This window comes from Pseudophryne corroboree, chromosome 6 (genome assembly GCF_028390025.1).
Source record: "Pseudophryne corroboree isolate aPseCor3 chromosome 6, aPseCor3.hap2, whole genome shotgun sequence".
NCBI classification, from domain to species: Eukaryota; Metazoa; Chordata; class Amphibia; order Anura; family Myobatrachidae; genus Pseudophryne; species Pseudophryne corroboree.
In genome coordinates, this window is record NC_086449.1 from 446,136,703 (window position 1) to 446,164,515 (window position 27,813).

General features: G+C 42.5%; 1 protein-coding gene and 1 pseudogene across 3 annotated transcripts in view; both read left to right on the forward strand.

Moving 5' to 3' along the window:
- The window catches only part of TBC1D22A (TBC1 domain family member 22A), a 1,169,061-nt gene that overhangs the window by 638,387 nt on the left and 502,861 nt on the right, over positions 1-27,813 (forward strand). The gene's annotated exons all lie outside the window — the stretch shown is intronic.
- LOC134936916 (5S ribosomal RNA) lies at positions 411-530 on the forward strand (annotated as a pseudogene).

A 27,813-nucleotide genomic window follows, 5' to 3' on the forward strand; every position in this document is an offset into this window, starting at 1 on the left:
ATAACTCAAATCCGGAGGCATTAACCTTTAAAGCGATTGAACTTGTGAAACTGGGAGAAAGGGGTGGCGACCTGGCCAATAAACTCTCACGCAGAGAAATGTTTTGGATCTTCCAACTACAAACACTCCATCCGAAGGGATTTAATGACTATTACGAAATCGCTCCTTTCCTGTGAAAACTACACTACTGGATCATCACGGTTGGATCCTTAACTAGACTAAACCTTTTCCACCCACACCTAGTACTTTCCACCCCCCCCCCCCCCACCCCCCACCCCCCCCCCCCCCACTCCCTTCCCATCTCCCCCCCCCCCTTCCTACCCTATTCCCATCAACAATCTCTGGTTGAAAAATATCACCGTTCAGTTTATTGATATATTGAGATTGACACATGTATGGTAAAAAGTGATTATTACAGTCAGACCACACTGGAAAGGCCCAATCTCGTCCGATCTTGGAAGCAAAGCAGTGTTGGGCCTGAACAGTACCAGACCAGGGAGACCGTCTGGGAAGATCAGGTACTGTAAACCAAACTAACGATATTATAGCCTACATGAGCATGTCGATATAATATATCACACTATCTGCATCCCAATAAATTCATAGTAAGATTCGCACCTAGCACTTAACACTATTTACTATCACTTTTAGTTTGCACTTTGCACTCTATATTGATTTAAGCATTTAATTATATATATATATCTCTATATATTTTATATATATTTTTATATATTCATATATCTATGTAGTTTATATTTATTTATCACTGTAACAAGCTTAGGTTACTGTACTGACATCAACAGTGACTAATCTCCGTTTATTCTATTTATTTTCATGCACTTTACTGGAGAAATGAAATCCATGTCTCTATCCTTGGTCTCCGCTAATATGGCTGCCGAATGTGATTCACATTGAACAAATCCACCCAAAGATGGCCGCCGCAATGTACTTTCAGAGAACATCTGCCATAGTGTTGTTCGTTCTCTTACGCCCGCAGCCGCGGGCGCATGCGCAGTCGCATACCGGAAGTGGGGCGGAAGTGACGCGACGGACGAAAACCGGAAGTGGGGCGGCAAAGAACCGCCGGCGCCTGTACAAGTCAATTTTATAAGTTTTTAACACCAAATCTGCTCAGTAAATAATATCTTGTGAATGTATATACACATCAGTAAATTGAAACAATAGATTTGTCAGTACATGAATTTTTAACCCATTTCACAATATGATGATTAAATTAACAGGAAGTGATGTCACAATCATTATGTGATTAATACTAGTATAAATAGGAGTCCAGTCTCATTATGCCTTTACCCCTTGATGAAGTCTTAAGGACAAAACGCGTTGGGCTACCTGGCAGTGACCTTATACCAAGTTAAGTTAAAATTGTTTTACAGATTTTTAACATATTTTAACTGGTATTTTAAAGCATTGTGTATGTTGTTTTAAATCCCATTTTTTAAGAAGAACTGCTGTTTAGATTTTAGCTCTATATGTGATTAATATCTGTTTTTAGTGTCTAAATAAACATCCCCCCTTTTTTAAAAATCACTTTTCTGATCTGGTTACTCGTTTTTAGACACACTTTTTTGATCCATATTTACTGAACTGTTTTAAGACACCGACGGTCGCTATATCCCCCACCCCCCTGTGTGCATTACTCGTTGTTTCAGGGAATTACCATCCCTGTGTTTCTGGGGGACAGCTGACGCCCTGTGTTAATTCCTAGGGAGTGTCATTTATTTTCTATACGTGGATCGTGGATTATTTGGTGTTGTACACAAGTGGCGCAAATATTCTCCCCCCTATTGTTGATATATATATATATATATATATATGGAACTAACTGTATATACAGTACATTTTTATGTGGTTCAAATCACAGACCAAATCTCTACCACATATCATATAATTTGGTATTTTATGAGTTACATTTGTTTTGCAAAAATAGGTAAGGAGAAAATTCACTGAAAACTGTATCTGCATACTGTTGATAAATTTCACAATGTGTACCATACTGAAAAAAGGGTATTAGGCTATTTGCTTAGCCACCAGGTTCTTATATAAATAGTTATTTGATGAAAGTTAAATTGCAACCTGTAGGTCACTAATCTCAAATGCATTTCATTAATTTGTTTTTTATTATGTTACCTTATGTGATATGCAAACTTTAATTACTATATCCCTTTAATTGGGCTTTAATTTAAGTTCTAAAGCTGTTTTAATGTTACCTATTGATGGCAAAAGTTCCTTAAACAAATGCCTAAAATGAAAATTTGTGAACAAGAAGCAATACTTTGAATAATATTTTGCAGAATGCTTCTTTAACATTATAAATGATTATAACTGTTGTAACCAAAAGTGCCAAATAAAAAAAAAAAAAAAACACAAAAAAAAACCAACTAAATGCATGTCTAGGATTCGATAATACCCCTTTCAAACATCAGTCCTGGGAAATTGCTGGGTCTAGCACGCCGACAAATTCCCAGGTTCCAGCTACATGGTTAGGGGCAGGGTTGCGAACCCAGGACTTAAGCCCAGGTTGTTTGCATTCAAAGCTATGTAAATCCAGAATTGCTGCATGTTCATGCTCAAAAACCTGGGATTTTGAAGTACGTCTGAAAGTGGTGTGACATTTAAAGTGCTTTGCAACCATGAGTAAACGTTCCCGAGTGATATCACACAAAGTATAGAATATTCATACTATTTAGGAGCTAGGCAGGCTTTGTTTAGATGGATGTGTTTTCTCACTTTCTTGCCTTCTGTGCTATTAACCATAGGTTCTCAAGTTCTAGCAAAGGTTATGCTTGTGTATGTTTTTAATCATGCACAGACAAGTTTATCTTTTTTGTTGTGTCAGTAATTATCTGCTTCACCAACATAAATTCTCAAAACATGCCTTGTTGGGATGGTTGAGGTAAAAACCCCTCTGGGACAATCATGCTGTTCTGTTATATCACCTTCGAGATTGGTTGCATAATACTAGTATTTACACAGATACCATACTGGAAGAAAGTTTTTTTTACAGGATCTTAGTTTAGTCTCCTTTCTTCACACAAATGACCAGGAGTTAATGGGGGAGATATGGGAAAATCCCTTGCTTTGGAAATTATGGCACATATTGTGACACAAAAAAGGTGTAAATGCCCATAACACACTCTTCCTTCCACTTATACCTAACCCAGAATTTCAGAATAGACAGGCGATCAATCCATTTCTGTTGTGGTCCTCTAGGGGAGTTAATTTTGTCAACTGCTTTGTGGATAGAGCATCTAATCTGCCTCTCACATTTCACCAGGGGGTTGGGAAATACATCTTTCTGTTTTTCTTTCCATTTGCTTATTGTCAAACCCAACATTATGTAAGTCAGGTTATCCGTAACTTTTCTGAGCAAGATTGGAACAATTCACTTGACAAGTGTTTATCTTATCCTCTTCCTGATTATAAAGCAATTTCTAAACATTATACTGTGTTACGAGATGTGATTGATTATGACACATTACAGTCTGGGTTTCCTCAGTGGCGGCAACATTTCCCAGACATAACAGCGGAATGTTGTTGAAGAACTTGTCTGATTCTTGTTGTATCAATCCTGCCAGCTCATACAGGGAGTTGTTTTTAAACATATACCATAGAACTTACATAAGCCCACACCGGGGTTATCTAATGGGTTCTTCTTCCTCACATAGATGTCACAGGTGTCAGGAAGATAACGCAGACATTTACCATTGTCTGTGGTCATGTCCAAGAGTTAGGCCTTTTGGCTTAGAGTTTATAGATAGGCCTTAAATAATTTGGTCAATTATGTACCATTTACTCCTGAATGGGCTATTCTAGGTATCTTGCCCCAGGGTCAATGAGTGTCCCGGGGTGGTCACAAACTATTGTTCGTTTTGAGTTCTGCAGCTAAAAAGGCCATCCTACAAGTATGGAACCACCCAGAAACTCCCTCATTCTCTTTGTTTAAAGAAAAACTATTTTATCTATTCCGAATGGATTTGATTGAGGCATCCTTAGATAAAGAATCTAGAGTAGCTAAATTATTTGATCTCTGGGAAATTTATATTTCAATTCTTCCAACTCAGACTAAGCATTTGCTTATCAAATGTTTTTCAACAACTACATGGTATTTGACAAGACTGGCAGACAGTGATCCACCAATATAGAGTGGTTGCTGTTTGGGTTTTGCACGGCATGTCCCACATTCTGTGTTCTATTTTGTTCTAGATATTTTCTAATATGAATGATACTAATCTAAAAAATTTGCATTATTGTGTACCTATTCTCATTTTATTGTTGTTCATGTAACAAAGGTCATTGGAAAACATTTATGTGTTAAACTACAGGGTCGCTAAAAATATATTTTGGGGGAAAAAAAAACCACAGGGTTAAACTAATGTTTGGCTTCATAAACGTGATCTGGTCTTGATCCTGGCAGTCGAAATTCGGACACCGGTATCCCGACACTGCTCAGAATGCCAGCATCCTGCCTGGGATCCTAAATGACTGATTATCAGGCTGCCGGAGAGCTACGCAATTGGGGAGGTTAGGTTTTGTGTGTGTGTGTGTGTGTGTGTGTGTGTGTGGGGGGGGGGGGGGGTGTTAGGGTGGATTGCTTTAGTTACCCCCAGGGAGGTATAGGGTAAGTCTACAGGGAAGAAAGGGCTAGGTTTATGCTGAGGGAAGTGGGTTTGGTTTAGACACCACCCTGGGGGTTATGGTTAGGCTGCAGGGGGGAGGTTTAGATTTAGGCTAGTCAAAGAGAGGGTTAGGAGAGCATTGGGGGAAGGTAAATATACTCACCTACCCATGTCAATTGTCTCACCATCAGGATGCTGCAGTCAGTATTCTGACATCTCGGCATCTCGATCCCAACCTCCATAAACACTATCCTCTTTTTGTGGTCTTATAAAGTGTTCAGAAACAGATGGGAATATAATAGTTAATTCATTTTCTGTTACTTCTGCTGAAAGGAAAAAGTGCAGCCCCCTAGTGAAGGCCTTGGAAATAAACTAATATTTATTTTAAAAAGTTTTTGAAATGCCTTTAAATCTTACCGATTGACAACATAAAACACTTTGTAATGGCAGGCAGTTGACAAATCTGTCTTCAATATAATCAGATGCAAAGTCACAGTCTCTGCAGTTTCATTTCCTGCTAGGATAAAAAGCAAACATACATTTCTATTGAATCTGACTAGCATGTCTTTGTCATCTTGCTGTAAACACATTGTGTTATGTCAGTCTTTTACAGTATATTGCATTTTTTATTCAATTAAATTTGTGTTCAAAAGTTTACCAGATGTTTTAACCTTGAAGAGTTGTTTGTATAACTTCTATTTTTAACTAAAATTATTAAATGTTTTTGTTTTGACATCTTAACTGGATTTTACGGTAACATGCAGTGTATTTCTAGTTTTTTTTCCCCCTTTCTTACATAATGGAATCAAAATTTGTTCAGGTATTCTAAATAATTAAAAACACTTGACATCTAAAATAAAAAAAATAAAAAAACATAAATGTAGAGCTCCAACCTTAAAATTATTTTACTTGATTTAAAAAAAAAAATATGCACTTGTGTTTGAGAGGTCTAAGTGGGTGGAAGGAGATATGTTATTAATGTGTGTTTATTTATATAGCATCAACATATTGAGCAGCTCTCTGAAAATAATGTTTTAACCATTCACTTCAGTTTTTTTCCCCAGTGGATCATATAATGCAAAGTATTTACTACATAAGCACATACACAACTGTTATGTACTGTATAATTACACCATAAGCTATTCTTAATCTATCAATATATTTTGGATTTTGTGTGGATACTAGAGGAAACCCACACAAACACAAGGATGAACATATATATAGGACTTGAAAGAAGAAATATATTTTAAAAAAGACAGTGGTTGAAACCTGATAGGAGTGAAAACTGGTGGTATAGCTAATAAATATTATTATTGGGATGGAGAAAAATGACATTTGATGTGTTTCCAGAAGCTGAAAATATACCAAAGATCAGGGAACAACATGCATATGTTTGCTTATAGTATGTTCAGGGTGATAGTATAAAGCGTAAGTTGGGTACACCCTGGGCCAACATACCAGGCCCTGGGTACACATTGGCCCTCATTCCGAGTTGTTCGCTCGCTAGCTGCTTTTAGCAGCCGTTCAAACGCTAAGCCGCCACCCTCTGGGAGTGTATCTTAGCTTTGCAGGAGTGCGACCAAAAGGTTTGCAGTGCTGCTACAAAAAAAGATGGTGCAGTTTCAGAGTAGCTCGAGACCTATTCCTAGCTTGTGATCACTTCAGACTATTTAGTTCTTATTTTGATGTCTCAAACACGCCCTGCATTCGGCCAGCCACGCCTACGTTTTTCCAGCCACTACTGCGTTTTTATCTGGCACGCCTGCATTTTTTCACACACTCCACGGAAATGGTCAGTTACCACCCAGAAGCACCCACTTTCTGTCAATCACTCTGCGGCCAGCAGTGCGACTGAAAAGTGTCGCTAGAGCTTGTGTAAAACTGCATCGGCTTTTGTGAAAGTACGATGCGTGTGCGCAGTGCGCCCCATACGCATGCGCATAATTGCCGATTTTTTTGCCTGAACGCTGCGCTGCGAACAAAAGCAGCTAGCGATCAACTCGAAATGAGGGCCATTGAGCGATGTAAAGAAGGTCTTAGTGACTTATAACTCCTTCCTTCATTACACTAGCGTTATCATCTGGTTGGCCGTGCAACAGGGCCAACCGGGTGACTCTGCTAGCGACCGTGGGGACCCACAACTGAGCGATATGCTTGATTTGTCATTCCGGTTCAGCCCAAGATGACAAATCAGGCCAATATATTAGCTAGTGTGTTCCCAGCTAAAGTCAATCTGATAAGTCTCCTGTTCTTGTTAGACTCCAGGATTTGATTATTAAGAAATTTGTATTAGCATTCGATCAATATATTTGAGATAGAGTCATCTTTGTATACAAATAACGAGTTGTAGCATACAGTGAATGTGCATAAACAAATGTACACATTTGTGTGTTTCCTCTGCTGATGTGGAAATATCTTTGCTGGGTCTCACTATGCGTGAACAATGGGAGTTTCCGAGTGGCAAACGGAGAGAATGCAGTCACATGGAACAGTTCTGTTGTGGGCATATATCTACAGTTCTCTATTATTCCTAGCCAAGTGTACCATAAAGGGAAGCCTGTTTCAGATAGACCACATGAAACTAGCATAGGGCCAATGCTGGTCCCATTACTAATGACAGTGGTTATGGCTATGAATGCAAAAACAGTGTGTAAAGAGGCTACCAAGTTGAAATTTGCACAAATCCTTGCATTAGTCCTACAGAAACTCAATTAGCATAATGTAGCAAATAAAGCCTAGTACACACGGGGAGATGTGATCAGAGATGTGTGCTGAACGATCTAGCGCAGACCGCTCAGCACACATCTCTCCTCCAACTCAGCACAGCACAATGTGTCCTGAGCGAGAGGGCACTCAATTCACCCAGCGGTGAAATGAGCGATGTGCTAGATTGTGCCTGCATGCAGGCCAATCTAGCACCGGCGATAGTGTTGTGTGGCCCTGTCGCTGGCACCCCTACACACGGATCAATGTGATCTTAATTTCTAAGCAATCTAGTTAGATTGCTTAGAAATTAAGTGAACATCGCTCAGTGTGTACCCCCCCCCCCTTAAGTCTTGAGTGACATTAGGTAAATACACCCACTTTGCGTCCAACTAAGAATTGGCCCCATAATTATTAAGTACAGTAATTAATTTAAATTGGAATTACAAGCTTGAAGATGATAGAAGTGTCTAGTCTGCACACTTCAGAGATGAAAATGATTACAAACAATTCATAATCTGTGAATTATGATTTAATATTAGTCATCTAATAGTTAATATAGAAAAGTATATACTGTAAACGTACAGTCCCAAATTTAATAGCCTGCAGTTTGCTTGGCACTGACATGTTTATGGCAAGAAAACTGCACAATTTAAGGCAGCAATTAATTTTAAGTTAAAACAAGCCTGTTTTTGTTATACAACTATTGTAATTGCTGCTTTAAATTAAACAGCACTCTCTCACCAAAATTGCACCTGTTCCTGGAAATTATAGACTGTTACATTTAGACCATTTTCCCTTAAAGCAATCATTTTCATTGTAATGTCCCTTCAACATACTTTACCTAAAAGCCCCATTAGTTTCACAATGTTGTAAGATGAAAAATAGAAAGAAGCATGCAATTGCTGTATTAATGGTCAGAACAGCTTTAAGTAATCTATGACTCCACAGATAATGCATCACTGGAAAATATAATGACTGAACACTGACATACTGACTTTTTTAAATACTGGTTTTCGCACCTGTTTTGCATCAGAGTGGTGGAAATGTGCTATAAAATCTTTGTAAGTTGCACTGAAGCAGTATAGAGCTGTCTTAGTGAAACTAGCTCTTAATCGTTTGTATAGCAACTTTTTAGTTTTTCTTTAGGAGCGTGGAATTGTTTTTTTAAAAAAAGTTCTCTAAATATACAATTATGTGACCATTGACCCCCCCATTAAAGCAATTATGTGACTGTTGCCCATTTAATGGTGGTAATGTTATTGTTTTTGCATACTTCTCCACACCATGTCAGCGGAGCAAGAAAATACTCATTTTTTTTTTTACCCCCCTGAGATGATGGGGAGTAGCATGAAAAAACAATTACTGCCTCCATGGATGGTTCCTAGTGATTAGCCTGTCACAAACTCACAGATGGATAGTGTGAATGTTGACCAATATTTTAGAATTGGCTGATACCCAGAACAGAGTCACGGAGTCTAACCTGCTGGTGGTTTTCGCCAGGGACCCCTAACAAGGATGTGTGGGCTTCACTGCGCTCATAGTCCTCTTTCATGGTTCCTAAGAACAGAGGCTGTTATACACTGTAGCTGAGAATTCTCTGTGAAGCACACAACAATGCAGTCGACTGGGTTTAAAATACTATGTAACAGGAGATGGGCAGGAATTAGAGACAACCAGGATCAGGGGGATTTGGTTTAGAACCACACAAAAAAGGACAGGACTTAAACACAAGAGTACATTTTGGGAGCCTATATTCTAGCACTGGATAGTGTCCAGCTGACTTTCTTTTATAGGTGGGAACACAAAACTGACACCAAATGTAACTTCACATTTTGGCATGACTGGTCCTTTAAATTGCAGTAGAGCAGTATGCATGCCGCTATGGGAACCGCAGCAGCCTCTCAGCCACTGGGAGCAGAGCTGCAGCAGCTGGTGCCAGCAGACAGATAGACAGGACACCTCACTGCAACAGGTGCCGATAACCACCCACCTGAAGCGGACCTACTGCATCAGCAAGACACCAGTTGATCTTGACACTTGTGGCATGACCATGTGGTGCTGGGTTTGAGGATGGGGTGAAGTTAGGAGGCTCACTATAATTCCTTTGTATCAGAGACTGAAGTGCTATCTACTATGGAGAAGTAGTAGGAGTACATAAAGTAACACCAGGTAGTTGAATAAGACCCAAGACAGAGGCGCAGAGTCTTACCCCATTGGTGTTGTTCACCAGGATTCCCTGCAAGGGAATATGGGCTTAGCTGCGTCCAATGGGCCGGTGGTGACCCCCTGTCTTGGTCACCTGGGTAAGCACAAGAAATGAATAATTTAGGGGTCACCGATTGTAGCAAATATTGGACTTGCACCAATGGTAGAGAATATCATATTTGCACCAATGGTAGATAATATCATACTTGCACCGATGATAGACAATATCAGACTTGCACCATTGATAGATAATATCGGACTTGCACCGATGGTTGAGGATATCGGGCTTGCACTGATGGTAGACAATATCAGACTTGCTCTCTTGAAAGATAATATTGAACTTGCACCGGTGATAGAGAATATCGGACTTGCTTCGATTGTTAAAAATACTGGAATATACTTATACCCTTTTCAGGCAGAAAGTGAAATTACCTGGTGAAGAAGTTCTACCCGGTAATTTACTGATAAACACAGCTCCTTTTTCTGTGTGAAAGGGTCAACCCGAGTTTAAATTCCCTGGTCTCAGACCCAGGAATTCACCAGGGTCGAAGACCTGGGAATTTCGACACGTGTTGACCCTTTCACACAGATGAATTACCCGTGTTGATCTACAACAAATTACCGGGTAGTATGAAAGAGGGGTCAGGCAGGGACCGGCCAAAAGCCGGAATTTTCAGCCATTTCAACTTGAAAAGGATATTAGAAACTATACTGGGATTAAAATCCCTAATGTCAAGGCCAGACATTATAGTGCGTAAGGCGGCAAGGGAGGCTCTATGGTCATTCATGACACAAGTGCCTATGTGCAAGAATGTGAACAACAGCTGAGTGACTTTACCACGTATCAGTGATTACCTAGTAACCCCATGTCGCAATAGAAAGGCGGACTAGATGCTACATTGGTTGAAGTGTTGAATGATGGCATCATATCTGTAGATTGTTAGCAGGCATTAAGGTTGGAGTATCCTAAAGCTCCACTCTTCAATATAGTACCTAAAGTTCCTAAATCCTTACAGGACCCTCCTGGCTGACACATTGTGTCGGCCAGGGGGTCTTTATATCATCCAATAGCAGTGTATCTGGATTCATTTTTAAAATCATGTATACAATTACTTCCGTCTTATTTGGAGGACACTTCAGGTTTATTAGTTCATTTGGAAAGTTTATGTCATTTGACAAGTGATATCCTGTAATGTAGTGCGGACGTGACTGGCCTCTACACCTGCATCCCACATGATGCGGGTGTGGAGGCAGTCAGGTTCCTACTAACTGATGATGTGGCCTATCAGGGCCCTAGACTTTCTTTTTAGATGCTAAGGTTATTAATTATTTGGATGTTAATATTCATATAGCCCAGGGTAGATTGAGTACTACCATGTATGTCAAACCGACTGATTGTAACAACTTGTTACAACATCAGAATTTTCATCCCATTTCACTGCGCAAAGGGCTTCCATATTCTCAGTTTCCTGAGGGTTAGACGTATTACGTCAGACCCAGAGGAAAGTAAGAAGGCCTTAGAAATAATGCTTGAAAAATTTGTACCTGAGAGCTGATTTTGTCAATTTGAAACAAAAAGTTTTGGATAACCCAAGAGCTAGGACCCTGGCGACTAGGAATACACCCTTGTCCCAAGTACCAGATGAATAAGTATACCACGAGCACAAGTAGGACTATGAAATGTGCTAAGGCACTGTGGCCAGCATTATCCCAAACACATATTCTACCTAGCTACACCAGGGGGTAAGAATTTGGCTGATTATTTGGTTAAACTGTATGTTACCAACATCACTTATCAACAACAAACCCACTTATTAACGGCCAAAGTTGTGGTGTTATCGTTGCTTAGGCTGTTGCTACATGTAATACCTTACAACTGGGGCCTTCCTTTAATCACCCTCATAGTGGGAAGAAAATTTGCATCAAACATAGGGTCACATGTACAGCTACACATGTTATTTATAGTAGTGCCATAAAAGCTGCTTTTGATAACAACAATAGTGATCAGCCATTTGCAAGACATTGTTTACATGCTCGCCACAATGTTGCCAGTCTTAGAGCGCACATCATCGATTATGAGGGACATGTACTAAGCAGTGATAAAAGTGGAGAAGTTGCCCATGGCATACAATCAGCTGCTCTATATATGTTTATAGTATTCAAATTACAAATGTCTCGTCAATGCTGGTTTGTTGCCATGGGCCACTTCTCCACTGGCTCACTTCTCCACTTTTATCACTGCTTAGTACATGTCCCCCTATGTCCCTTACTCCATGAGAGGTGGAGATCGTGGTAAAATACTGCTACAAAGAGACAAGATTAATTTTCCAACTTAACACCTTAGCACCTAGTGGACTCAATAAGACCTTCGGTCTACAATGCTATTTGTAAACGGCCTGTTGGATATTTTATTTGCAGTATTTTTATTTGTAGTTTGTTATACTTTTTCCCTTTTTGTATAATTTAGGTATTCCTCATTTATACATTATAATTAGTTTGTATTATCTGTATAAAATGTTGTTTAAATTGTATGTCTTGGTACCTGCATAACATTGATGGTTGGCTGTAAACATTGATGTTGGGGCACATTTAGGTCAGTAATTTTGATTTGTGTCCCTGTTTTTTCTGTTATTTTCAGTACTTTGCACACAGTGTCAGGTTAGATAAATAGTTTTTATCCTGTTTGGTGGGATAAAGGAATGTTGAGGTAATCAAACCAACATTGATGGTTATGTTAAAGCATCAATATTGTGCTGTTAGGATGCATTTTGGAGCTTTCAATAAACCTGGAGTGAATAATTGGTAGTAAATTTAAGTCCAGATGGTTCTGTGTAAATGTATAAACCTTTATACCCCATGGAGCTTGTTTAAGCACAGTGTTATGTGTTAGGCTGCAAAGAGGGTTATAAACCCTAGCAGCGCGTTTAGGAGAGCCCACTTTTTAAGAGTTTTTTTTTTTTTTTAAATGTAATATATCCGAAGTGATGGATAGTTTCTTATTATCCGTTATGCACAATTTTTCGATTGATTCATGTTTTTAACTTTTGATATAGCGAGTATTTGTTTATCTGGTTGCCATGGTTTCCTATACTGGCAGCAGCAGCAGCAAGTCCTAACCGGAAGTTTGTACTGTGCTTTGAGTCAGACACTGGGAGGGCGGATACATGCTGGTGCAGGTGAGACTGTTTGCTGATGATTGCTTGTTATGAGATGCTATATATACCTGTTTTAAGTACATGTTGTTTGTATGATTGCTTGTTCCTGACGACGGGGGTTATACCCGAAACATTGTTGGACCCTGATAAAGGAAAAAAAGTTTTATATTTCTCTAACGTCCTAGTGGATGCTGGGAACTCCCTGAGCAGCAATAACAACACATTGGCTGGCAAATATATCACAATATATAGCCCCAGAGGCTATATATATGTGATAAATACCCCTGCCAGAATCCATAAAAAAGCGGGAGAAAAGTCAGCGAAAAAGGGGCGGAGCTATCTCCTTCAGCACACTGGCGCCATTTTCTCTTCACAGTGCAGCTGGAAGACAGCTCCCCAGGCTCTCCCCTGTAGTTTGCAGGCTCAAAGGGTTAAAAAGAGAGGGGGGGCACTAAATTTAGGCGCAATATTGTATATACAAGCAGCTATTGGGAAAAATTCACTCAATATAGTGTTAATCCCTAAATTATATAGCGCTCTGGTGTGTGCTGGCATACTCTCTCTCTGTCTCCCCAAAGGGCTGTGTGGGGTCCTGTCCTCAGTCAGAGCATTCCCTGTGTGTGTGCGGTGTGTCGGTACGCCTGTGTCGACACGTTTGATGAGGAGGCTTATGTGATGGCAGAGCAGATGCCGATAAATGTGATGTCGCCCCCTGTAGGGCCGACACCAGAGTGGATGGATAGGTGGAAGGTATAAACCGACAGTGTCAACTCCTTACATAAAAGGCTGGATGACGTAACAGCTATGGGACAGCCGGCTTCTCAGCCCGCGCCTGCCCAGGCGTCTTAAAGGCCATCAGGGGCTCAAAAACGCCCGCTCCCTCAGATGGCAGACACAGATGTCGACACGGAGTCTGACTCCAGTGTCGACGAGGTTGAGACATATACACAATCCACTAGGAACATCCGTTACATGATCCCGGCAATAAAAAATGAGTTACACATTTCTGATATTAACCCAAGTACCACTAAAAAAGGGTTTTATGTTTGGGGAGAAAAAGCAGGCAGTGTTTTGTTCCCCCATCAAATGAGTGAATGAAGTGTGAAAAAGCGTGGGTTCCCCCGATAAGAAACTGGTAATTTCTAAAAAGTTACTGATGGCGTACCCTTTCCCGCCAGAGGATAAGTTACGCTGGGAGATTTCCCCTAGGGTGGATAAGGCGCTCACACGTTTGTCAAAAAAGGTGGCACTGCCGTCTTAGGATACGGCCACTTTGTAGGTACCTGCTGATAAAAAGCAGGATGCTATCCTGAAGTTTGTATTTACACACTCAGGTACTAGATTGAGACCTGCAGATAGTGCTGCTGCAGCGTGTTCTGTAACCCTGTCAAACAGGGATACTATTTTGCGAACATAAGACGTCGTCTTATATATGAGGGATGCACAGAGGAATATTTTGCCGGCTGGCATCCAGAATTAATGCAATGTCCATTCTGTCAGGAGGGTATTAGAGACCCGACACTGGACAGGTGATGCTGACTTTAAAAGGCACATAGAGTCTTATAAGAGTGAGGAATTGTTTGGGGATGGTCTCTGGGACCTCGTATCCACAGCAACAGCTGGGAAGAAATTTTTTTACCTCAGGTTTCCTCACAGCCTAAGAAAGCACTGTATTATCAGGTACAGTCCTTTCGGCTTCAGAAAAGCAAGCGGGTCAAAGGCGCTTCCTTTCTGCACAGAGACGGGGGAAGAGGGAAAAAGCTGCACCAGTCAGCCAGTTCCCAGAATCAAAATTCTTCCCCCGCTTCCTCTGAGTCCACCGCATGACGCGGGGGCTCCACAGGCGTAGCCAGGTACGGTGGGGGGCCGCCTCAAAAATTTCAGCGATCAGTGGGCTCGCTCACAGGTGGATCCCTGGATCCTTCAAGTAGTATCTCAGGGGTACAAGCTGGAATTTGAGGCGTCTCCCCCCCGCCATTTCCTCAAATCTGCCTTGCCGACAACTCCCTCAGGCAGGGAGGCTGTGCTAGAGGCAATTAACAAGCTGTATTCCCAGCAGGTGATAGTCAAGGTGCCCCTACTTCAACAAGGACGGGGTTACTATTCCACACTGTTTGTGGTACCGAAACCGGACGGTTCGGTGAGACCCATTTTAAATTTGAAATCCTTGAACACATACATAAAAAAATTCAAGTTCAAGATGGAATCGCTCAGGGCGGTTATTGCAAGCCTGGAGGAGGGGGATTACATGGTATCCCTGGACATCAAGGATGCTTACCTACATGTCCCCATTTACCATCCTCACCAGGAGTACCTCAGATTTGGAGTACAGGTTTGCCATTACCAATTCCAAACACTGCCGTTTGGACTGTCCACGGCACCGAGGGTCTTTACCAAGGTAATGGCAGAAATGATGATACTCCTTCGAAAAAAGGGAGTTTTAATTATCCCGTACTTGGACGATCTCCTTATAAAGGTGAGGTCCAAGGAGCAGTTGTTGGTCGGAGTAGCACTATTTCGGGAAGTGCTACAACAGCACGGATGGATTCTATACATTCCAAAGTCACAGCTGGTTCCTACCACACGCCTACTGTTCCTGGGGATGGTTCTGGACACAGAACAGAAAAAAGTGTTTCTCCCGCAGGAGAAAGCCAAGGAGCTGTCATCTCTAGTCAGAGACCTCCTGAAACCAAAACAGGTATCTGTGCATCACTGCACACGAGTCCTGGGAAAAATGGTAGCTTCTTACGAAGCAAAATTCCATTCGGCAGGTTCCATGCAAGAACCTTTCAGTGGGACCTCTTGGACAAGTGGTCGGGATCGCATCTTCAGATGCATCGGCTGATAACCCTGTCTCCAAGGACCATGGTATCTCTACTGTGGTGGCTGCAGAGTGCTCACCTTCAAGAGGGCCACAAATTCGGCATACAGGACTGGGTCCTGGTAACCACGGATGCCAGCCTTCGAGGCTGGGGGGCAGTCACACAGGGAAGAAATTTCCAAGGACTTTGGTCAAGTCAGGAGTCATCCCTACATAAATATTCTGGAACTGAGGGCCATTTACAATGCCCTAAGTCTGGCAAGGCCTCTGCTTCAAAACCAGCCGGTACTGATCCAATCAGACAACATCATGGCGGTCGCCCATGTAAATCGACAGGGCGGCACAAGAAGCAGGATGGCGATGGCAGAAGCCACAAGGATTCTCCGATGGGCGGAAAATCACGTCTTAGCACTGTCAGCAGTGTTCATTCTGGGAGTGGACAACTGGGAAGCAGACTTCCTCAGCAGACGCGACCTACACCCGGGAGAGTGGGGACTTCATCCAGAAGTCTTCCAACTGTTGGTAAACCGTTGGGAAAGGCCACAGGTGGACATGATGGCGTCCCGCCTAAACAAAAAACTAGATATTGCGCCAGGTCAAGGGACCCTCAGGCAATAGCTGTGGACGCTCTAGTGACACCGTGGGTGTACCAGTCGGTTTATGTATTCCCTCCTCTGCCTCTCATACCAAAGGTACTGAGAATAATAAGAAAACGAGGAGTAAGAACGATACTCGTGGTTCCGGATGGGCCAAGAAGAGCTTGGTACCCAGAACTTCAAGAAATGATATCAGAGGACCCATGGCCTCTACCGCTCAGGCAGGATCTGCTACAGCAGGGGCCCTGTCTGTTCCAAGACTTACCGCGGCTGCATTTGACGGCATGGCGGTTGAATTCCGGATCCTAAAGGAAAAGGGCATTCCAGAGGAAGTCATTCCTACGCTGATAAAAGCCAGGAAAGAAGTAACCGCAAACCATTATCACCGTATTTGGCGAAAATATGTTGCGTGGTGTGAGGCCAGGAAGGCCCCAACAGAGGAATTTCAGCTGGGTCGTTTTCTGCACTTCCTACAGTCAGGAGTGACTATGGGCCTAAACTTGGGTTCCATTAAGGTCCAGATTTCGGCTCTGTCGATTTTCTTCCAGAAAGAACTGGCTTCACTGCCTGGAGTTCAGACATTTGTAAAGGGAGTGCTACATATTCAGCCCCCCTTTTGTGCCTCCTGTGGCACCTTGGGATCTCAATGTGGTGTTGAGTTTCTTAAAATCACATTGGTTTGAGCCACTTAAAACTGTGGATTTGAAATATCTCACGTGGAAAGTGGTCATGTTATTGGCCTTGGCTTCGGCCAGGCGTGTGTCAGAATTGGCGGCTTTGTCATGTAAAAGCCCTTATCTGATTTTCCATATGGATAGGGCAGAATTGAGGACTCGTCCCCAGTTTCTCCCTAAGGTGGTATCAGATTTTCACTTGAACCAACCTATTGTAGTGCCTGCGGCTACTAGGGACTTGGAAGATTCCAAGTTACTGGACGTAGTCAGGGCCTTAAAAATTTATATTTCCAGGACGGCTGGAGTCAGGAAAAATGACTCGCTTTTTATCCTGTAGGCACCCATCAAAATAGGTGCTCCTGCTTCTAAGCAGACTATTGCTCGCTGAATTTGTATCACAATTCAGCTGGAGCATTCTGCGGCTGGATTGCCGCATCCTAAATCAGTAACAGCCCATTCCACGAGGAATGTGGGCTCATCTTGGGCGGCTGCCCGAGGGGTCTCGGCTTTACAACTTTGCCGAGCTGCAACTTGGTCAGGGGCAAACTCGTTTGCTAAATTCTACAAATTTGATACCCTGGCTGAGGAGGACCTTGAGTTCTCTCATTCGGTGCTGCAGAGTCATCCGCACTCTCCCGCCCGTTTGGGAGCTTTGGTATAATCCCCATGGTCCTTTCGGAGTTCCCAGCATCCACTAGGACGTTAGAGAAAATAAGATTTTACTCACCGGTAAATTTATTTCTCGTAGTCCGTAGTGGATGCTGGGCGCCCATCCCAAGTGCGGATTGTCTGCAATAATTGTACATAGTTATTGTTAACTAAAGGGTTATTGTTATGAGCCATCTGTTGAGAGGCTCAGTTATGTTTCATACTGTTAACTGGATATGGTATCACAAATTATACGGTGTGGCTGGTATGAGTCTTACCCGGGATTCAAAATCCTTCCTTATTGTGTCAGCTCTTCCGGGCACAGTATCCTAACTGAGGCTTGGAGGAGGGTCATAGTGGGAGGAGCCAGTGCACACCAGGTAGTCTAAAAGCTTTCTTTTAGTTGTGCCCAGTCTCCTGCGGAGCCGCTATTCCCCATGGTCCTTTCGGAGTTCCCAGCATCCACTACGAACTACGAGAAATAGATTTACCGGTGAGTAAAATCTTATTTTCTTTCAAGCCTGTGACTGCCACCTTTATACTGTGACTGTTGATGAAACATGGATCCATCACTACACGTCACAAATGAAGGAACATTCAAAACAGTAGACTTCTCCCGGTGAACGTGCACCAAAGAAAATGAAGATGGTTCCATCGGCTGGAAAGGTCATGGCCACCGTTTTCTGGGATTCGAAAGGCATAAGCTTCATCGACTATTTGGAAAAGGGAAGAACGATCACAGGACAGTATTATGCTCAATTAATGGGGCAGATTCGACGACACATTGAAGAGAAAAAGGCCAGACTTGGCGAAGAAAAAGTGCTGTTCCACCACGATAATATGCCGGCACACTCGTCCCACGTCGCCACAGCGAAATTGTTGGAATCGGGCTACTAATTGCTGCCACATCTGCCATATTCTCCAGAGTTGGCCCCCTGCGACTTCTTCCTGTTTACAAACATGAAAAAATGGCTCGGCGGAAAGAGATTCACATCGAACGAGGAGATCTTCACCAAAACTGAAGCCTATTTCGCAAGAGTTTGACAAATCCAATTTTTTGGGGGGCTTGAAAAAGTTGCAATATCATTGGGCCAAGTGTATTGAGCTAAAAAGGGACTATGTTGAAAAAGAAATCAAAATATTCCCAATAACATTTTTTATTGCCTAACGCAGGTACTTATCAACCACCACTCGTGTGTACATGTGTGTGTGTATATATATATATATATATATATATATATATATATACAGGTTGAGTATCCCATATCCAAATATTCCGAATTACAAAATATTCCGAAATACAGAACTTTTTTGAGTGAGCGTGAGATAGTGAAACCTTTGTTTTCTGATGGCTCAATGTGCACAAACTTTGTTTAATGCACAAAGTTATTAAAAATATGGTATAAAATGACCTTCAGGCTGTGTGTATAAGGTGTATATGAAACATAAATGCATTATGTGCTTAGACTTGGGTCCCATCACCATGATATCTCATTATGGTATGCAATTATTCCAAAATACGGAAAAATCCCATATCCAAAATACTTCTGGTCCCAAGCATTTTGGATAAGGGATACTCAACCTGTTTGTGTATGTATGTATTTACCTATATATATATATATATATATATATATATATATATATATATATATATATATATATATATATATACATACATATGCGTGAAAGCCCTCACTCACTTTCTGACTCATCACTAATTCTCTTCCCAATATGTTAGGGAGATGACATTTAAAATAGGCATTCTGCCGGTGGGAATTAGGACACCTACGTATTTAGAATTTTAATAATCCTCCCCTAAGGGAATGAAAAAAAGGTTGACTTAATGCCGAGTCATTACTGATATGTGGCTTGTATTGTGTGACCAACAACACCCAAGCAATCAGATCAAAATTTAGATTGCATCTCCAGTGTTTTAGAATTTAATAAACTACAAAAATTGCCATGTCACTTTTTACCATATCTGCTAATGCCAAGAAACATGGGGGGTAATTCTGAGTTGATCGCAGCAGTAACTTTGTTAGCCGTTGGGCAAAACCATGTGCACTGCAGGGGAGGCAGATATAACATGTGCAGCGAGAGTTAGATTTGGGTGGGGTGTGTTCAATCTGCAATCTAAATTGCAGTGTGAAAATAAAGCAGCCAATATTTACCCTGCAGAGAAACAAAATAACCCACCCAAATCTAACTCTCTTTGCACATGTTATATCTGCCTCCCCTGCAGTGCACATGGTTTTGCCCAACTGCTATCAAAGTTCCTGCTGCGATCAACCAATAATTACCCCCCATCTATTAATATTTACATACATTAAGATGTCTCAAATTTACAGCTGTATAGATTTACCAAATTATTACCATCCATCTGCATTTACAACCGTGAAAATCAGAAACTCCTATGCAAAGAATAAATATATATATATATATATATATATATATATATATATATATATATATATATATATATATATATATACACAGAGAATAGGTATGGACCGGCACTCCATATTCAATGTCCAAAAAGTGCGCTGGTGCCCTCTCAACAGCAGTGGATAAACAAGCAGGAAAGAAGGAGCGGCACTCAGCGTCTTAATCAAAATGAAAAAGTGTATTCACATCACCATCAAAACCAACGTTTCGGGACACGCAGGTCCCTTTGTCAAGGTTTACACCTTGACAAAGGGACCTGCGTGTCCCGAAACATTGGTTTTGATGGTGATGTGAATACACTTTTTAATTTTGATTAATATGCTGAGTGCTGCTCATTCTTTCCTGCTTATATATATATATATATATATATATATATATATATATAATTAGAGATAAGCGGGTTCAGTTCGTCGAGATCCGAACCCCCCAAACTTCACCTATTTTACACGGGTCCGAGGCAGCCTCGGATCTTCCCGCCTTGCTCGGTTAACCCGAACGAGGCCGAACGTCATCATCCCGCTGTCGGATTCTCGCGGGATTCGTATTCGTATAAAGAACCGTGCGTCGCCGCCATTTTCTCTTACATCCTAGAGGATGCTGAGGACTCCAAAAGGACCATGGGGTATAGACGGGATCCGCAGGAGCTTGGGCACACTGAAAAGACTTAATCTGGGTGTGAACTGGCTCCTCCCCATATGCCCCTCCTCCAGACCTCAGTTAGACTTTGTGCCCAGGACAGACTGGACACTCACAGGGGAGCTCTCCTGAGTTTCTCTGGAAAATACTTTTTGTTAGGTTTTTTTTATTTTCAGGGAGACCTGCTGGCTACAGGCTCCCTGCAGCGAGGGAGTGAGGGGAGAGAAGCAGACCTACTTCTTCTTAGTTAAGGGCTCTGCTTCTCGGCTACTGGACACCATTTGCTCCAGAGGGTTCGATCACTTGGTGCACCTAGCTCCTTGTTCCCGGAGCCACGCCGTCACCCCCTCTCAGAAGCCAGAAGAAAGAAGTTGGGTGAGTATGAGAAGATCAGAAGACTTCAGGACGGCAGAAGACTTCAGTAACGGAAGGTACAGCACAGCGGTAACGCTGCGCTCCATGCTCCCACACACATCACCAACGGTAATCCCAGGGTGCAGGGCACTGGGGGGGGGGGGGGCGCCCTGGGCAGCATGCTACTGAGGTTGGGGACCGGCAGAAGACTTTTGGTGCCTCGCACCGTTTCTTAAACCCCCGCCGGCATCTTTTTCATTTTCAAATTTGGCGTGCCGAAGCGCGCCGGGAAGGGGTGGAGCTTTGTCTCGCGGCTCACAGGCACCATCTTCTCCTTCAACATGCGGCTGAAGGAGACACTGCCGGGCCCCCCACATTCCTCTCACAAGTAACGGGGAGATATTCAGAAGGGGGGGGGGTGGCACAGTGTGGTGCTTCTTATCATTATAAATTAAGCAGTGCTGGGTACATATATCTTTTGTCGGGATATATGGGCGCTGGAGTGTGAGCTGGCATTCTCCCTCTGTGTCCTCTATCTAGGCTTCATTGTGGGCCTGTCACCTAGCTGGGACGTTCTGTGTGTATCTGTGTGTCGGTACTACGTGTCGGCATGTCTGAGGCTGAATGTTATTCACCAAAGGAGGTTATTGGGGGAGCGGATGCGAGGCTAGATTTGGGACTGTCGACGCAGCCGACTCCTGATTTACTCGCATTGCTCAGTACGATAAATTTGAATGTAACTTCTTTATCAAAAAGGTTGGATAAATCTGAGTCACAGACACAGGTGTGGAAAAAGTCCATGGAAGAGGCTTTATCTCAGGTACAGACCCCATCTGGGTCGCAAAAGCGGCCATTTACTCAAGTGGTAGATACGGATACCGACACAGACTCTGATTCCGAGGTCGATTTCACTGAGGCTGCTTTACATCCACGACTAGTTAAGAGTATTCAGTACATGATTGTGGCTATAAAATATGTTTTACACATTTCTGATGAACCTGCGGTACAGGAAACAAGGATTTGCTTGTTTAAGGGAAAAAAACCTGAGGTGAAGTTTCCCCCCTCTCATGAAATGAATACTCTTTGTGAAAAGGCTTGGGAGTCGCCGGATAAGAGGTGACAGATTCCCAAGAGGATTTACATGGCATATCTGTTCCCCTCTGATGACAGTGAAAAATGGGAGGTGTCTCCAAATGTTGACAAAGCTCTATCTCGCTTGTCTAAGAAAGTGGCACTTCCGTCTCCTGACACAGCAGCTCTCAAAGATCCGGCGGATCGCGAGCTGGAGACGTCTCTGAAGTCCATTTTTGCTAATTCGGGTGCATTGCTCAGACCTGCTGTGGCGTCGGTATGGGTGAGTAGTGCTATTGCTAAATGGGCTGAGAATTTAGCTAATGATATGGATACCCTTGATAAAGATAATGTTCTTTTGACTCTTGGTTATATCAAGGACGCTGCAGATTACCTGAAGGATGCGGCGAGGGATGTCTCTCTTGGGATCAAGAGCCAATGCCATGTCGATATCAGCCAGGAGGGCGTTGTGGATCCATCAATGGAATGCGGATGCCGACTCCAAGAGGGCTATGGAAGCATTACCCTTCAAAGGTACTGTCTTGTTTGGGGACGGCTTGACTGACCTGGTCTCGACCGCGACTGCGGGTAAGTCCTCTTTCATTCCTTATGTTCCCACACAACAGAAAAAGGCACCACATCAGCAGATGCAGTCCTTTTGTCACAATAAATACAGGCGTGGAAAAGGTTCGTCCTTCTTCGCTTCAAAAGGTAGAGGAAGGGGAAGGAAACCACCTGCAGTGTCAGGCGCCCAGGACCAAAAGTCTTCCCCTGCTTCTACCAAGTCCAACACATGACGCTGGGGCTTCCCTCGGGGAGTCCGGACCGGTGGGGGGGCCGTCTACAAATATTCAGTCAGGTCTGGATTCAATCAGACCTGGATCCTTGGGTCCTAGAGATTGTGTCTCAGGGATACAAGCTGGAGTTTCGGGAGATACCCCCTCACCGGTTCTTCATTTTGGCGTTACCAGTAGCTCTTCCGGACAGGGAGGTGGTGCTGGCAGCGATAAAAAAATTGTGTCTACAGAGGGTCATTGTTCCCGTTCCCTCGTCCCAACGGGGGGAGGGGTTCTATTTGAGCCTCTTTGTTGTGCCGAAACCGTACGGTTCGGTCAGACCAATTCTAAATCTAAAATCCCTCAATCCATACTTGAAAGTTTTCAAGTTCAAGATGGAATCTCTTCGAGCGGTAATTGCCAGCCTGGAAGGGGGGGATTTTATGGCGTCAGTCGACATAATGGATGACTACTTACATGTCCCGATATGTCCTTCATATCAGGCCTTCCTCAGGTTTGCGATACAGGATTCTCATTACCAATTTCAGACGTTGCCGTTTGGTGAAAATCCTCGGAGCCGTGGAAAGCCCAAAGTCATGGCGGAAATGATGGTTCTCCTTCGCAAACAAGGGGTTACAATTAATCCCGTACTTGGACGATCTCCTGATAAAGGCGATAAAGGTACTGGGGATCATTCGACGAGCAAGTGTTCAGGTGACTCTCGTCGTTCCAGATTGGCCAAGAAGGGCCTGGTACCCGGATCTTCAGGAATTACTGGTGGAAGATCCTTGGCCGCTTCCTCTAAGAGAGGACCTGTTGTTGCAGGGTCCATGCGTGTTTCCAGACTTACCGCGGCTGCGTTTGACGGCATGGAGGTTGAGCGCCAGATCTTAGCTCGTAAGGGTATTCCCAGGGAGGTCATTCCAACTCTCATTAAGGCTAGGAAGGAGGTTACGGCGAAACATTATCACCGTATTTGGAGAAAGTATGTTTCCTGGTGTGAGTCTAAAATGGCTCCTGCTGAAGATTTTCACTTGGGGCACTTTCTACACTTTTTACAGGCGGGAGTAGACGCAGGCCTGAAATTAGGTTCCATCAAAGGGCAAATTTCGGCTTTGTCTATTTTCTTTCAAAAAGAATTAGCTGTCCTCCCAGAGGTTCAGACTTTTGTGAAAGGAGTAATGCATATCAATCCTCCGTTTGTGCCTCCTGTAGCTCCATGGGAGCTTGATGTGGTCTTACGGTTTCTCATGCCTTCCTGGTTTGAACCTTTGCGTAAGGTTGAATTTAAATTTCTCACTTCGAAGGTAGTTATGCTGTTGGCGCTGGCGTCTGCCAGGCGGGTGTCAGAGTTGGCGGCCTTTTCTCATAAGAGCCCGTACTTGATTTTTTATTCGGATAGGGCGGAATTGAGGACTCGTCAACAATTTCTGCCGAAGGTGGTTTCTTCATTTCACATTAACCAACCTATTGTGGTCCCCGTGGCTACGGAGGCTGTGGCAATTCCAAAATCTCTGGATGTTGTAAGAACGTTGAAGATCTACGTCACTAGGACAGCTGTTGCCAGAAAACCTGAGGCGCTTTTTGTCTTGTATGCTTCCAACAAAATTGGTCATCCTGCTTCAAAACAGACTATTGCACGCTGGATTTGTAGTACGATTCAGCAGGTTCATTCTTCGGCCGGACTACCGGTGCCGAAGTCAGTAAAAGCCCATTCTAACAGAAAAGTGGGCTCATCTTGGGCGGCTGCCCGAGGCGTCTCGGCGTTACAGCTTTGCCGAGCAGCTACTTGGTCGGGTTCAAACACTTTTGCTAAGTTCTATAAGTTTGATACCCTGGCTGATGAGGACCTTGCGTTTGCTCAGTCGGTGCTGCAGAGTCGTCTGCACTCTCCCGCCCGTTCTAGAGCTTTGGTATAAACCCCATGGTCCTTTTGGAGTCCCAAGCATCCTCTAGGACGTAAGAGAAAATATGATTTTTGTACTTACCGATAAATCCTTTTCTCCTAGTCCGTAGAGGATGCTGGGCGCCCATCCCAGTGCGGACTGTTACTTGCAGTGTTTTCTTGCTAGTTACCTTAGTTTATACACGGATTGTTTATTTCTTGTTTCAGCTTGTTGCTGTTGTTAATTCATACTGTTATCTGGTTTAATGTTACTCTTGGTGTACGGTATGTTTGTGGTGTGGGCTGGTATGTTGGTAGCCCTTAGTTTAAACAAAAATCTTTCCTCGAAATGTCTGTCTCTCCTGGGCACAATTCCTATAACTGAGGTCTGGAGGAGGGGCATAGGGGGATGACCCAGTTCACACTCAGATTGAGTCTTTTCAGTGTGCCCAAGCTCCTGCGGATCCTGTCTATACCCCATGGTCCTTTTGAAGTCCCCAGCATCCTCTACGGACTAGGAGAAAAGGATTTATCGGTAAGTACCAAAATCCTATTTTCACTCGTGCATTGGAGATTTAACGGAGAGGATGTGGCTACGTTCTCTGCTTGAAAAGCTCCATATCTGTGCTCAGTGTGCTGCAAATGTCTACGTTCTTTGCCTGAAAAGCTCCATGTATGTGCTCAGTGTGCTGCAAATATCTGTGCTCAGCGTGCTGCAAATATCTGTGCTCAGTGTGCTGCATTGTGGGGACCACCAGTATATATTTATAGTAGTACAGTACAGTAGGCCGTTGCTGTATCTTGCAGCTCCATGTCAGACTCAGTTCTAGACAGTATCCTGATCATCAGTGCTCAATATATGCTTCATTGTTGTGTGACCAGTATATACTATACAGTGCAGCATTTTGGTGACCACCAGTATAGTAGTACAGTACAATAGGCCATTGCTGTATCTTGCAGCTCTGTGTCACTTCAAGTATCCATATATGTGCTGCATTGTTGTGAGCAATATATATATATATATATATATATATATATATATATATATATATATATATATATATAGTACAGTGCAGCATTTTGGTGACCAACAATATATAGTTGTACACTACAGTAGGCCATTGCTGTATCTTGCAGTTCTGTGTCACTTCAAGTATCCATATCTGTGCTGCATTGTTGTCAGCAGTATATATACATATATATATATATATATATATATATATATATATATATATAGTACAGTGCAGCATTTTGGTGACCACCAGTATATAGTTGTACATTACAGTAGGCCATTGCTGTATCTTGCAGCTCTGTGGTGTCACTTAAAGTATCCATATATGTGCTGCATTGTTGTGAGCAGTATATATAGTAGTACAGTGCAGCATTTTGGTGACCAACAGTATATAGTTGTACAGTACAGTAGGCCATTGCTGTATCTTGCAGCTCCGTGTCACTGCAAGTATCCATATCTGTGCTGCATTGTTGTGAGCAGTATATATAGTAGTACAGTGCAGCATTTTGGTGACCACCAGTATATAGTTGTACAGTAAAGTAGGCCATTGTTGTATCTTGCAGCTCCACGGTGTCACTTCAAGTATCCATATATGTGCTGCATTGTTGTGAGCAGTATATATATATAGCAGTACTACTATATATATATAGCAGTATATATATAGTAGTACAGTGCAGCATTGTGGTGACCAGTATACTACAGTACAATAGTCCAGTGCTGTTCTCGCTGCTCAGTGTCAGTTCTCCGTAGTATCATCAGTGCTCAGTATAATCAGTGATTGATCAGTATAATCAGTTCTCAGTATAATCAGTGCACTGTTAGACGTGCGCCCGTTTTCCGCCATTAGTGCATTGGGATTTAGACAATTGATGTAATTATTGTGTCCCTGGTACAAAATCTCATCTAGATTCCACTTCACTGGGCTGGCAATAGCGATATTTTACCAATTAATATCAGTGATTTATAATTAATTATTAATTACAGTGATCATGCCAAATGATTCCAGTGATTTTGTCATTTTCTTCCAGTGATTTGGACCAATAATACCATTGATTAGAACGAATAATTACTGTGAATTTGTCATTTTCTTACAGTGATTTGGACCAATAATACCATTGATTAGAACAAATAATTCCTGTGATATTGAGGTGTTTGTGTCGCTTAGCCGTCCAGCGACCACAGTACATCTCTTTTTCTCTTTACTTTGCATCATGTGCTGTTTGGGGCCAGTTTTTTTTAAGTGCCATCCTGTCTGACACAGCAGTGCCACTCCTAGATGGGCCAGGTGTGTGTGTGTCGCCCTCTTGGGTCGCTTAGCTTAGTCATCCAGCGACCTCGGTGCAAATTTTAGTACTAAAAATAGTATTGTGAGGTGTTCAGAATAGACTGAAAATGAGTGGAAATTATGGTTATTGAGGTTAATAATACTATAGGATCAAAATTACCCCCAAATTCTATGATTTAAGCTGTTTTTGAGTGGGTTTTGAAAAAAACACCTGAATCCAAAACACACCCGAATCCGACAAAAAATTTTTAAGGGAGGTTTTGCCAAAATTTGTCCGAATCACGGCCGCAGAACCGAATCCAAAATCAAAACACAAAACCCGAAAAATATTCGGTGCACGTCTCTAATACTATAGATAGTTAGATAGATAGATGTATTTCCCTGATTTTGGAATATATTGGCAGTCAGTTGTACTTTGATTCAGCTGACTTCATCTTTCCTATTGTGCTGGCTCTGGAAACATGTCTGTCTTTTTTTCCACTGTTTTCCCTATTGATATGAAAGCTATCAGAATGTGTGGATGTAATGAATAAACATGTGTACGTTGTAAAGTGCAGAATGCAAGATGTGAATATGCTACACAGAGCTCCCCATAGAGATTTTGATTCATATTTCAGAGTGTCCATCCCTTTAGAGAACAGAGCAATAACTGACAGTGTACTTAAAGGTTCTTTTCCCAAATGTCTACTAAAAAATAGACGTTTATTGCTGACTCTACTGTATTTTCCCCCAGAATTTCTTGTCTTTTTAGTCTGCACTGCTTGTACTTTACAGGCAAAGAATGATGGTGTATTGAGAGCTCAGTAGCATTTTCACATGTATATTGCTTCCCCGTTGTTAGCCTAATACTTTTACTTTACGTTGCAATGCAAGAATTATTCAGTGGTTGTTTTACAGAAAAAATGGG